Below are 13,164 nucleotides of genomic sequence, written 5' to 3'. Positions count from 1 at the left end.
TGTGCGCTGGGTTTGGGACCCGCCACGTAAAAAACCACCCCAATGAAAACCCAACAACAGCCTCGGATGAGTGACCCCACTTTTGATGACGACTTAGTTGACGTCACCGAAAGAAAAAAAAAATCAAAAAAAATATTCTTCACAATATCATCAGGTGTGTGAGCTAAGTAACATATACGATAAGCTCTTAACTACTTATTTTTTTATTTTCTGCTTACCAGCTATAATTTAAAACAAGAACAAGTAAGGAAAGGCTAAGTTCGGGTGCAACCGGATTTTATATTCTTGCAACTTGAAAAAATCAAAGACAAAGAAATACCTTAAGGGGGTATTCTAGTCTAGAAGCTCGAATTTCGAGTTTTTTTCAACAATTAATAAAAAAGAAGCTCGAGATATTTTATTATCCATTTTTTTATCATTTGTTTATTAAACTTAAAAAAAAAAAAATTTTTTCAAGGAGGGAAAAAGAGGCCGTGTGACAAATGACAGTTTCCTAATGAGTACGAATGTTGCAATGTCATGAAAAAGCAAAACTAAAAAAAATATTTCATAAAATGGCGGCCACTCAAAACAAAAAAGATTCATTTTTTTCACAAATTTTTCAATTTTGTCGATTTTTTTCAAAATATTATAAATTTCAAATTTTTATTTTTTGTTGCTTCTAGTGATAGAGATATATTTAAAGAATATTCATGCCAAATTTCAAATAAATCGACTGATTACAACTTTAGATATTGTGGCTACAGCATCAAAAAAAGGTGTTTTGAGAAAAATGCGTTTAAAGTTTTACGTTAAGTTTTGGGAAGCGTAATAGATACTATTGATAGATAGTTCGCTCAACCAGTCTAGTTGCCACATCACTAAAATGGCTATAACTTTGAAAATAATTTGAGTTTTGAAAACTCCTTTTAGGGAGATATTTTTGAATTACAAAACTATCGAATTATGAAAAAAAAAAGTTTTCGATTTTTTCAAATTTCCAGACTAGAATACCCCTTAAGGTGTAAAATGCCAATCAGAGGATCGAAAACTAAGCAATTTTATATAATATATATATAATCTATATAACTTATACACTGACCGACATATTCACCGTAAGATGTCTTAGAAAATCGAAAATCATTATTTGTGACCTGGTCTACGAAAAGGAAGCTAACGTGCGAAAACTAGTTTTCTGGGAAACAGCTGTTAAAAAAAAGCATCTCATCTTCCATCCGAATCAACTACAAAGTGAAAATTGATTTTTTGACATCTAAGCCCCCTTTCCGTAGACCAGGTCACATATGTAGTACACTCACACGCAAAAATTACCACTCAAAATTTTAAAATATTGTTCAAATTTGACTACCTACACTTTATAGGGGTATTTATTGAGGTATAGAAATAAGTTAATGACACGTTATTAATCGAAAATATCAAAAATTAAAAACAAAGCACATTCAGCCATAGATAAAAGATAGTGAGCTTTACAAAATGAGCTCGAAATTATATTTTTATTTTATTTAAGCACATAAAAGTTAATTTGTGTTTTACTCATTGAACATAATAAATTAAAAACTATATTTATAATTAGATAATATAACTTAGTTTACATTTGCTTACTAAAAACATTAAAAAAAATACAAAATTGAAGAAAATTTCGAACGAACGAAAAAGTCTGAAAAAAAAATAAGAAAGTATAATGGTAAGGTTTGTGTGGTCATGAGTGCATAAAGGAGTTAGGGTAGTATCGACCTGATTTTATCTATTAACTATTATCAAGCAACATACTAATAAAATGTTGCCTGGGTTTTATTAAGGTAGCTTACACCAGTCACATGAAGTAAAGCCAGTCGGATGATCGAAAATCCTGATATTAGTTATATAGGGGCTGGGTCAAGTCTTCGCTTAATATATTTGAGGCACAACAATACACTAAGTAAAATACGCATTCAAATTCAAAATCATTGAGATAACTCAAATATTTGCCGATATATTCGGCAGAAAGTCAACCGAATATTTGAAAATGTTCATATTAGGTATATGGAGGCTCAGAGAAGTATTCATTTGATTTGAGAAATTTTTGTTCGTAAGGTTATATTAATTACTTCCTCTGGTTTCGAGATATCTCATTTCACCAAAAAATGGGCGTTGTCACGTCCATCGTCCAGTTTTTACCCCGGCTCCCATAAAGCCTTCGAATACCATCTCGGGCAACGGGCAGACAGTCATCCAAATTTCAACTGATCATTTATGTATATGTATATGTGACGGTTTATCTATATCGTTTAGTTTTAGGTGATACGTACAACCGTTCGGTGAACAAAACTACTATACTCTGTAGCAACAGGTTGCAAGAGTATAAAAAAGTAAAAAAAAACAGACTTCACTAAATTTATATTATTTTTAAAACAAAAAAAGTAACAGTAATAAATAACATATTTGGATCATGTGAGAATGGGACAGTAAAATTCCGTGGAAGTAGCGATGCCAATAAAATTATTTTGCATACATATATATTTTAATTTATGCACACAACAAGTGTCTTATTATTAATTATCTGGTATATACACACATTTCTGCCCGTCGTCACCTTTTTTGCCGTTATAAATATGTATGTATGTAGTACAATTAACGAGCGCTGGCCACTGACGCGCCCCTGTGGCCAATTAAATGGTAATAAATGAATTGATATACTCGCTGATATACAAATATTTATGTATGTTGATGTACGAATTTCGTTTTTTTAACGCAGATCTTTTCTAATATACCCCCAGTAATCTGGCATCATAAATAAATTTATCAAAATTGAAATTAATTTATAAGCCTAAATACAAACACACAAACAAACTAAAGGAAATCATTGTTCACAATGCACACACATACATATGCATATGGGCTGGCAGCAGAAGTGGGCCTGTCTTATCAATATGCAAAATTTCTTGATTAGTGTGACTTTGAGTGCAAGCATATACACACATATACATACATATGTGTGTATGTAAGTATATAAGTATACTATATTTGACTTGCCATCAAAAATTTGATTTGATTTTTATTTTGCTTTTGGCAATTTAACTTGTGCGTCGCATTTTTAAAGCTCAACTGAGAGCTAAAGCAAACTCGATTGTTCGAATGCGTTGGGCAACGCGACGCACTGAAGGGCATGGCGTAGTGTACCCACATCGGCGCAATAGTATTAGTAGAGGAAGCAGCAGCCTACGCGCCAGCCTCACTCAAGTTAGCATTTCTCACGGCAAATTCAATAAATTAATCAAACAAATTACTATCCAAAAATATATGAGTCGTCGGACAAGTGGATTAAGCAAATTTTCTCTACTGCGACTTAAATTCTTGCGCCACGGTATAAATTATACACACACCTACATGCATGCATATAGATATGTATATATGGAACATATAACGGGAATATATATATTTGGCGCCAAAGGGGCGCGAGTAATGCCGACAACGGTGAACAGTTCCGGCGATATGATTAAGAATGGAATGTGACGAACACAAACGCATCGATATAGTCACCTATGCCTGATTCACATTCATAAATGGGCAGTTGTATGTACTCCTTTGTACTTTGTTGTCTTAATTTAATTCGGACCGTTATATAACACTATTTTTTATAATTTTGTTTTGGTGGCTATAAAAATAAAGTGTTGAAGAAATTTATTTCACTATCGTCGAATTATTTCTAATATACGCGCAACGCACTCGTATGTATATGCCTACGGCAAAGTTGCAAATAAAAGTTTTTTTTAAAATCCAGAGGATCTTAGTTAAAAATAATTTTCTAATCTCAAATAAATTTAAAAAAAAAATTACAAAAAAATAATAATTAAAAAATTTAATTTTTAATTCCGATTTTGCAAATAAAAATTACTTTTTAAATTTTTTTCCAAATACCGTATCGACAGACAAAATTAAAATTGTAAATTAAAAAACAAAGAATGTTAAAAAAATATTACAAAAAAAATTAATTTTCAATTTTTAATTCCGATTTTGCAATTAAAAATAACTTTTTAAGTTTTATTTCCAAATGTCGAATTGTAAAAAAAAGTAAAATTGAAAAATTAACAAAAAACAATGTTAATAAAACCTAAAAAAATTAATTTTTAATTCCGATTTTGCAATCAAAAATTACTTTTTAAATTTTTAATGCTAACCATTTGGATTAAACACAATTTTCTTGTTTTTTGGTATTAAACCTTGTCTTCCTTCTTTTCGAAGTAAAATTGAGTGATTTCATATCCAAACTTGTCGAAAATTTTGTGACCTTGAGAATTCCTAACTTTCACTAATTTGTTTAATGCTTGCTGCATTTTTCCTACATGGTCTACACGCCACAAAAACTGAACAGCCGTGTGACTTTAAGGCTGCACCTTCGACCGCTCGCTCCTAGTTTCCCGTATGCGAGTGGTGTGATGGAGATATTTTCTTAGATAAACACAGCATAGTATGTGATAGGCTATGTTTTGCATAAGAGTGGTCACTTGAATTAATAGTCAGAATACACTTGATATCACGTGTTCACTTGGCTTCCTCCATATCAGCTGCCTCAACGTAGTACGTAGTAATTTCATTGAGGCCATTCAGTGCCAGCATTCTTTTGCTCTTTTTGCTGTACAATCATGCATAAGTACTTGCGATATGATAATAAGCCTTGAGTATCTTATAACAGTTGGCTGCTATAAGATTCAGATTTCTTGTATTAATTTTGTTATCATTTTTGGCTTTTTATGTTTTTTGTCTTAAAAATAATTGATTTGTAAAGTTCTTCGCTTGATTACAAATTCGTCAACTTCGTAGGAAATTCTCAAAAGACACCGCTTTTTTGTAACATTACTCATAACCCAGACAGTTATTAACCGATATCAATCGAAGAGACAGCTTTTGCAATATGGTAACACAAAATTAATTTACTCACCCGTCGTAAAAATGTACATTCATACAAGCATACGAATGTACATGCATGATGTATATATATATATATCGTAAATGAAATTCCATTTTCATCCGAAATTGGTTATTTTGTTAATTCTTAAGTAATTTTAAGAACTGTACACGAGCATAAGTACTTGTGTCGTCCATACTATAACACTAACAGATAATTATATGCTTTTGTTTCTCAAACTGTATTTTAGCATACGCGTAGTTACACATTGTTGACTATTCTTGATTTAGTTATTGAATTACTCATATGATTACTCAAATATACTTTGTAAGTGTGATCCTGCCTTTTATCAACAAAACACTATCTACTTGATATCCGTATTAGTACTTAACTCACGTTGTTAGTTTAATATAATATATATAAATAGAACCCAAAATATTTAATTATTCATCAATATTTATTTTACCGCCTTCAAAGTAATCGCCACCAAATGTAATACACTTATGCCAACGATTTTCCAGTTCCTGATACACTTTTCACAAGCACTTTTGGGGTTGCCTTCGTTATATTCAGCGAATTGTGTTTTATTTCTTCGAGTGACTGAAAACGGGTTCCGTCAATTTTAGTTTCGGGCACAAGAAAAAACCACGCAGAGCCAAATTTGGTGAATACATTGGTTGATATAAGGTATTCATTACGCTATTACGGAGCTATTTACGGTACTCGTTTTTAAAAAAAATTAAGCTTTATCGGTACGACTTGAGCAGGGACACGTTTCTTACCCTAAATATCCACCTCTTTAACACTTGCCCGACGATTTTCAAACACCATGTCCATCTCTTTTTTAATATTTTCATAAGTCAAAGAGGTCTAATGTCTTCCAGAACGAGGAATGTCTTCAACGATATCTCGACCGTCTTTGGAGGCTTTATACCATTCGTAGGTATATTTCTGATAAAGTTGTATCAAAATTTTGGGCTTTGCATTAGCATGATTCCCCTTGGTAGAGTGGCATAGCAAAAGCTCGCACGACCAAACGTTGCGTTGCCAATACCAAATATTTAAGCTCTTTAAATTGTTACTTTTAAATTCATCGTTAAGTACCAGTATATAAATACGTACATATATGCTAAATAACTAATAGCTAATACACATATGTAGTTCTGCTATACCATATACCATATTGTTATAAATACATATTTATCTACCTGGTTAACATTTTGCATACATATGTCTATTAATTAGTATGCGCTTTACAACCACTTTTCGTAAGTGTCTATTTTAGTTCGACAATCATCATGTTGTCAGGTTGTATTTACAACTGTCCTTATTTAAATTACAAATGTTAAACGTGATCGATTAAACGGATACGTGGCTTTACACTTAGCAGCCTGGTAATAGGTTCCGAAAATTAGAATGACGTCGCGCCTAAAATGTGTGCTACCAATAGTCAAAAATAATATATAAAAATAATATTCATAAAAAATTAACAGAAAATAAATGGAGTAGAATTCAGCTGAATGATTTATTCATGCACACTTCACACATTAAATAAGCCAATAAATAAAGATAGACAACTCAGCCCTGACAACGAGCTGGTGACTTTCCTTATGTGCTTAGTCACTAAATATTTGAATTAAAACTGTTCACACTTCACACTCTCTTGACAGTTAACGCATTTGGTATTTACTTGATAGTATTTTTATCAGATAATTAAAAATGTGATAAATGGTGGCTACCGCTAGTGCTTTTTGGTAGACAATATGGTCGAAGCAAAGGCTCCTCTTGCAGAATATAAAAGTATTTTTTTAAGAAACTGTATAAACCGGCATCAATTTTTTAACATTTTTAACAAAATTAACAATAAAGTATCCATTGTTCGGTGTTTACGAGTTCATCTGCCAGACTTTCTCTCAAAAGCTCTAATTTCTTTGGAAAATTAAGCAAAGTGAAAAACCCTAAAGTCAATATTTATACTTTTAGCAATAAAATTGACTCAATTGTCAGTAACTGAAAGTGAATCGCCCATCGTAATGGAAGAAATTACACTTTTCACGTCGCGTGTTTTCCTCGTTCGTGCCACGTCTCGCGATCCGGCACAGATAAGTCACTCCGTAATGCATGCTGGACTTTCGTATGCGCGTAAGTCGTGCGACAATTGACTTTATCATCGATCGCGTCGGTACATTGGCTTCAGCTGTCGATAATTTCTTCTTTTTTTTTGTTGTTTTTATTGGCTTCTCCTACATTTTCAAGTCAATCGAACGCGTATTGTGTGCTGAAATATGTGAATTTACGTATTACGAGCATATCAGTGGCTCAATAAAAACGAACGCCTGCCTGTGAAGCACACTGACACAAATACATAGATATATATTGAAATTATAATTATCATTTTGTATTAAGAAAAAATCATTAATACATATGCATGTTTGATATGGTGTGCTTGCATACCGAACGCACTTGTTCGTTATCTCGCCAGTGGCAAGTGCCATCGTTTCGAAGTGAACTGCGCAAATTTATTGAATTCACACTTGATTTCAATCGATTCTTCAGCATTACTCCATTGAAAACGTTAAGAAGTAATAAATAGTGGGTGCATCGAACCGGCAGCTTGGCGAAACAGTTATATTTCTTTCATTCTGAGTCTTGAAGGTTTTACTCCAGCGCTTTTTCTCAACTCTTCTGGTTACTACCGGTAGATGGCGTCTAAAAAACTCCCAATTTTTCTTCATGATCTTTTATATAATATAAACATTTCAAAACGGTCTCTTAACTATACATATCTAGGTTTCTGCATCCAAGTCAACATTTCGTAGGCTGTTACTTTTAAATTGTTAATATTCCTAATGAGGATAAATGTTTCTATCTCATAGCCAGATCTATTTTGATTGCATATAAATTTTAGTTTGAAAACATTTTTATTTCTTAAATGATTTTAATTAAAAATTTCCCCTCCCGTTTGTCTGGAATTATTTAAGATTTATAATTTAATTCTTATCACAAAATATTTCTAGTATTTAGTCTGTATAAATGCCAGCGGTCACTTCCTCCGCAATGTTGCGCCCTTGCATCACAGCCGTCAATCTCATTATGGTTGGACGCGCCGCCGGCCTCATTGTCGTCATCCCATTAATAAATAATTATGAAATTTAAATGTATATTGGAAATACCCATACATGCAAATGTACAGGCATACATATGCGCTGGTTCATATAAAAAATTAAAATATGAATATTTTCATGCACCCAGTAAGCTTAGTTGCATGGCCTACCACGCAAAATCTGGAGTTTTATTAAACTTAATGCTTTCGCGGATTTTCATATATCTCTTTTAAACCCTGTAATGGGCGCTTTTATTGACAACAACAACTGAGGCGATTTAGCCATGTCTTTCTGTCTGTATATACGCTAACTAGTGCTTCTGTTCTTGAGATATTTTCACAGAAAGTTGTTTATTTGTCGACACCGCCCATATCGGACCACTATAAGACATATATATATATCACTCTATGGTGATATATTCTGATATATTTTAACTGATGGAACAAAATGAAATTGTTGTATAGGAAACCCTTTATTTGGCAAAGTATAATGTTTATATTTGGACGTTTGTTGGGTAACCTGACAATTTGTTGGAGTGATGTAATTCTATTGGTGATCCACTTTAGAGAATTTTAATGCGTAGAAGATCTTTTTAAAAATCATGCTTGCTATGTAAGTATCTGTGAAACAAATATTCGTTATCACTTTTATGTAGAATGATTTTTTTTCGCATAAATTATCACAGACCCTTTAAGTATATGTATATGCAAACATACATGGTTATGTACATACCTCCGTGAACTCTGGAAAAGCCCCGGAAATAATCAATCAAGTGTATCGCGTGTATATAATATTACAAAAAAATCGTCAAAAATTATTTGAAATATTATTTAAAGAATCTATTTGCAGTCATATATACTTGGGTTAATTTTTTTTACACACACGAATTAAATTTGAAATTCTAATTGAAAAGTCTCGTGACAAAAAATCTCATGGTTTCATTTAAAACACGAACAACAGCATTAGCTTTGAAATCGGAGGCAGAATCTAACGTGACAGCTATAGTGTTATCAAGAAATTAAAAGTTCGCTGCCCATAAAAAAAATGAAATACGACAAGCATCTTTTTGGTTAAGCGAAAGAATAAACTAAATGATAAGTCAGCGCGATCAAGGAGGTTCAAACCCTTTTACCCTGACCATATCCGTTCGGCAGTCGCTGCAAAAGTCAAAGGTCGCATTTCGTAAGTAATCAGGCAGTGATTGAAGAAATAAAGAATGTAATGACTCTCCAGAAATCGTTGATTTCAATGGTGTACCAAATTAAAAGAGTCAGAGTTCGTTTCTTTCAGATATTCCTTTTGGACACCTTTGATATTGGATTAGAACCCTTTTTTTTTAATAAGAAAAATACTGCAGCAAAAATAGAACCATTAAATCGCGGTTAATCACCACTTTAGCACTCAAAAGTTTTCCTATGAACAAAATATATATTTTGGGTTTACATTTGACTCTGCTCAATACACACTATACCAAATGCCGTTCAATTAAAAACCGTGTTCGATTTGCCAATCCTCTACTCGCTATGTTTTAACTATACTATTCAAAACTTTACTTCTCGGCGAAGTTATTCTGTTTCAATTAAATAAGATCTAATAAAGATACTTCATTGAAAGTGATTTCATGTCTTTCTGTCTTATCGTCGTTTGATTAAGATAGTTTATTTAAATAATGCATTTGTTCAATTCCCTAAAACTAAATTTTTGAAAAATGATCAGGGCAAATATCATTCCCAAATCAATGAGATACAAATAAACGATTTTTATACCCTGCACAGGGTATATTAAGAATTTACATGGGTTCCCTCGGGTTAAAAACATTATTTTTTCGACAATTTTTTTCTTATATAAAAAAAACAACTATTTTATAAAATTTTTTATTGTTACAAACATACACTATTTACAAGGAAATTCTGAATTTTTTGGAAAAAATATTTTAAACTCGGCCATTGCGATGCCATTTCCGGTGACCCCTCGGAAAAATATTCGCCTGAGTTAGCAGGATAACTCTTTACAACATTGCCTAAAGTAAAAAAATACACGCTTTAATTAAAACCTTAACTTACAACTTGGACGAAAGAAAAAAAACTGAAATTTGGATTTTTGGCAAACATTTTTACAACAAAAAAACAAAAATGTCAGTGAAAAATTCGCGATTTTTTTTTTTTTTTCAAATAGTTGTAATTGAGATCGGCCGAGCAGTTAACGAGAAATCTTGCCAACCGACACAGTTTCGACCAAAATGCGTTTAAAGACAGCGCACTCGAGCGCACAAGTTCTCAAGGCTGTATCTCCGAACCTATTACTCTGATCAACTTGAAAATTTGGGACAATATTCTGTCTTATTTAATAATACAATAAAAAGAATCCATTTTTTGAAACCCGTAAATCCATGTAACCAATTAAGGTGAGAGAATAGCACTCCCAAATCAATGAGAAAAAAATATATGATTTTTATACCCTTCACAGGGTACATCAAATTTGCTGCGAAGTTTGTAACACGAAGAAAGCAAACAAAATGGAACAACCTTTATCAATTTCGTGTGAAGTTTGATCTCCATACGTCAATTAGTGTTTAGTGGGTCATGTTTGATATACAAATGATCAATGCGTCGGCCTGAGTCGATTTAGCCATATCATGTGCGTCAGTTGTAAAGATGTAATTCTGATTTTTTTTTTATCCCCAAGAAGCTGCTCATTTGTCGAAACCGCCGATATTGGCGCACAGCGCATAGCTGTCATACAAACTAATTGATCAAAATCAAGATAAGGATACTTTTATACCCTTTCGTCGTCAACGTCATTATGAGACCAATAACTGAGAACGTTTGGGTGAAATGACATACAAATTTGACTATACTAAATGCTAATTAAAGTCAGTTGTCTAAGGCAAGGATAGCGAGCGCTTTTTTTACTCTAGATAAATAAAGAGGTATGCCTACGTTCAAAGTCCGAGCACTCTACTGTAGCTACATCCGTAAGTAAATATTTAAAGTGTTTAATCAAATAAACGTTATCTCCAGCGAACAAAATTAGCAGCTCTATGCATTTTGCAACAGGAAATAATCGCTTATAAAATATAGCACATATTCATATAYTTTATATATACACATATGTATGTATGTGCATGTTTTAATGACATTTGACAGTTGAGCTGATTAAAAGCGCTCACCTCCATTAAGTAAGTGCAATTAATTAAGTAAGCACAAAAAATGAACGCGACATATATACACATGTTATCAGTTGAGGCATTATTATAAAACCAGTTAACACCGCTAAAATTATTATTATTTTTTTTTTATAACCGCTATTCCAGCAAACCTCTCAAAGCATTACACAAAAGTGGTACTCATCCTCCTTTTGCAAGAAAAAACTTAAAAATTGGTGCATAAGTATGTGTGCGCATCTTGTAGGCTCAATTGCGTATGATTTAATGAAAAATTCAATGATTTTCTACAAAAAAATTATCCTTACTTCTGTACAAATTGACATGCGGTCAATTGTATTTGATTATATTAACAAGTATTTAAGTCACTTATGCATGTATATGTGTGCATGTGCATATATGCTGTGTGAGGTGTGTGCTAAATGTTTGACATGCAATCGCTGGCATAACTGTGAAGGTGGCATTGTTGCTGGTGGCCAAACCAACCGCATCCAGTCGTAACTGAAAGTCTGCCGTGGCCACCTGAATGCGAACACAAACACACACAGCCATACGCTCACATACATGCATTCGTGATTATAGTGTGTTACGGCACAGTGTTTGCGGCCAACTGACCAAACGACCAATCGACCAACCGACCAACCGACCGACTGATCGTTCGCGCGGCAGCCGACTCAAGTCTCATCAAGTTGTAAATCTTAAAAATCTCGCGTGTCAGCTGGTTTATCTAAGTGGCATTTAGCTGCATACATCTGTATGTGTGTATGTGCTGATAAGTGTCATGCATGACTTGTTTGAATGTGACTATGTGCCGTTGTATGTGTGTGCAATCATTCAATCACACCGAGTTTCTCACGTCTTTTTTTTTTTTTTTTTGATCTTCCTTTCTTTTGTTGGCGTTCCGTTGTGCTCTTTTGACTGTCAGGTCCAACCGGCCTACCGGCAATTGCTGCTGCTGTTGCTGCTCTTTTCGGTTCGTCTTAATCAAGTTGTCAATTAGAAATGTAGATGCCTACTGCTATTGTGTAACCGGTGCATACTAGTGAGTGCAGGCTCGTCAACCTAGACATTCACAAGTGATCGTAAACTTTTGTTTAAGTTTATATCGCAAACGTTTCTTATGTACTTTCATATATATATATGTATGCCGTCCATCTGCGAAACGATATCAAAAACTGGAGATATACGACTGCAATCATATATATGTATTAACAAAATACGAAAAGACTTTTTCGGCTACCCAATATTAAATAAGTTAAAGAGCATAATATATAATAATAATCATAGAAATCGCTGACGCTTAAAAATTCCCTCAGTATCTTTGTTGTCTTTAGTGTCAAAGGTTACTGTCAATTTAAAGAGTCGTGACTTCACATCGAGGGGTTTTCAGTTCTTTCCTCATTTATACTTTTAAGTTTCGATAATGGTTTAATGGAAGTATACTTCTCTTACTATCGTGTGTATGTCAACATCCGATTAAGACCTTAGGGTATTACTTTTATGACATCCTACTTTCTGGGACAACAAACTCTACAAATTTCTAAAATTCACGAAAATTCTATCACATTCTGGAACACAATTAAACTCAATCTTTTAGCAACGTTATCAGTAACTGTCTATAGCAGTCCTTGGTAAGATTATTCTACGCGAGATCTGTGCTATTGCTTGATATGGTAGTGGTAGGAATGAATGACGATGCCATCAGGATATCGGTACTCACTCTTAAAGCTACAAGTGGCACAGTCAATGTGAAGACACAACATACTTGAAATGTGAAACTTTTTCCATAAGTACCGCTACGAATCACATACACTTTGATGAGATCTTTGAGCGCATATCCTCGACAAACTTTCAGCTCACTTCACCGGCGGCGGCAGCGGCTTCTCTCTGCAGGGTCCCCATCACTTGCATGTATGCAAGTCTTTGTTTGCTTAATGGTTCTGTAAATTGCCAAGCAAAATGTTTGAATTGGTTTGTGCATTTTCATTGCTTTTTTTTTTTTTTTTTTTTTT

The 13,164-nt window shown here is 33.3% G+C and overlaps 1 protein-coding gene across 1 annotated transcript in view; it reads left to right on the top strand.

Annotated features, from left to right (window-relative positions):
- Positions 1–13,164, top strand: part of LOC108972139 (neurobeachin-like protein 1) — a 70,698-nt gene that overhangs the window by 52,928 nt on the left and 4,606 nt on the right. The window lies entirely within an intron of this gene.

Source organism: Bactrocera latifrons, unplaced genomic scaffold (genome assembly GCF_001853355.1).
Source record: "Bactrocera latifrons isolate USDA-ARS-PBARC rearing strain unplaced genomic scaffold, ASM185335v1 scaffold_380, whole genome shotgun sequence".
NCBI classification, from domain to species: domain Eukaryota; kingdom Metazoa; phylum Arthropoda; class Insecta; order Diptera; family Tephritidae; genus Bactrocera; species Bactrocera latifrons.
Note: the sequence above shows the minus strand (reverse complement) of the source record. Positions and strands in the feature narration are given on the sequence as shown.